We start from the raw sequence: 1,493 nt of genomic DNA, 5'->3' as shown, positions 1-1,493 counted from the left end.
CACACACACACACACACACACACACACACACTCACACACACACATAAACACACGCACAGATACACATACGCAGACAGGCAATAACAAACGTTGGCACCCATGCGTGTGTTTTAAAGTTTTAGTAAGAGTTTCACGGCACTAGCAAACACAGGTAAGGTCATAAAAGTGCCGAAGATTAGAAGTCTTGCAAGATAGCAATGAACAGACAAAATGGAGGAGAGATCGGGACGATCAATATTTGATAGAAAAGAGGAGGCGAACCACAGCAGAGCACCCGCCAACCACGCAAAATTAATAATGATGTGTTGAACAAATACAACACGCCAAGTTGAAGAGAAAACACATTTTTATAAACGAACGCACGAGTGAAGAATGTAAAAGCACACATTTTCAAAACGCTGGTCGAGTTATGAAAGGAACACAAATCACAATTAAAAAGCAAAAAGCTGAACGCCTTCCATACAAACTACGACAGGTAGACAATACAAGCCGTCTATATCAAGCGAGAATATTAATTTCCTTTTGCGGGGACAATATTGCCTTTTGAGTGAGCCCATCTTGAAGAATAAACCCCTTTGTCCATCGGTTCAATGCCGGCCTACAAATTGAACATTAGGCCCTAGACAAAACAAGACACGGGCTATCTGGCATCCATATCTATCCATATCTACAAAGGCACATTAGTTCCCTTAAAAATGTTGCTCCCCTTTGGGATTTTCTGTGCTTCTGCCGCAATTTTCTCTGAAGCGCTATATTGATATATACTGTACTGGACATGGGTTTCCATTTAGATGTCTCGTCTCGTCTTGTCTTTACTGTCTCGCCGAACCCCCCGGCGTATATAGGGGTGTCTCAGAACTCATGCCAGTATAGACGTATCTCGTTTTTATTGAAGAATTAGACAGACAGACAAACATCCATCCATAAGCATACACATACTTACATAGATACACGCATACATTACAAACAGATACATGCGTACATACACATACATACATATATTGAGTGTCTGTCTGTCTGTCTGTCTGTCTGTCTGTCTGTCTGTCTGTCTGTCTGTCTGTCTGTTTGTCTGTTTGTCTGTCTATCTGTCTGTCTGTCTGTCGTCTGTCTGTCAGTCTGCCTGTCTCTTTCATTTCCTGCACCTCCTTCTACATCCATTGCTGCCTCTCGTTCCCCTCCCCCCTCTTACTCTTGCATTTTTCCGCCTTATCTCCTTTTCTATGTCCTCTCTAAAGAAACATTCCCTCTTCTCCCCGTAACTCCATTGATCCATTTTTTGTGTAATCGCATCCCAACCGGAAACCAGTGATGCATTTCTCTGTAACTCATTTTCTCCCCACCGTTTCATAATGCTCATGATCTATCTGAGTCTTTGCACTCCTATCCCATTTTCTTTCTCTTTCGTCGATCGTATAACACCCAGCCATGCTCCATATTCCTAAACCAAACACAGACACAAACATGCCCAATGCCTCTGCCTCTCTCTCTCTCTC

This window comes from Aplysia californica, unplaced genomic scaffold, assembly GCF_000002075.1.
Source record: "Aplysia californica isolate F4 #8 unplaced genomic scaffold, AplCal3.0 scaffold00726, whole genome shotgun sequence".
NCBI lineage: Eukaryota > Metazoa > Mollusca > Gastropoda > Aplysiida > Aplysiidae > Aplysia > Aplysia californica.
Note: the sequence above shows the minus strand (reverse complement) of the source record.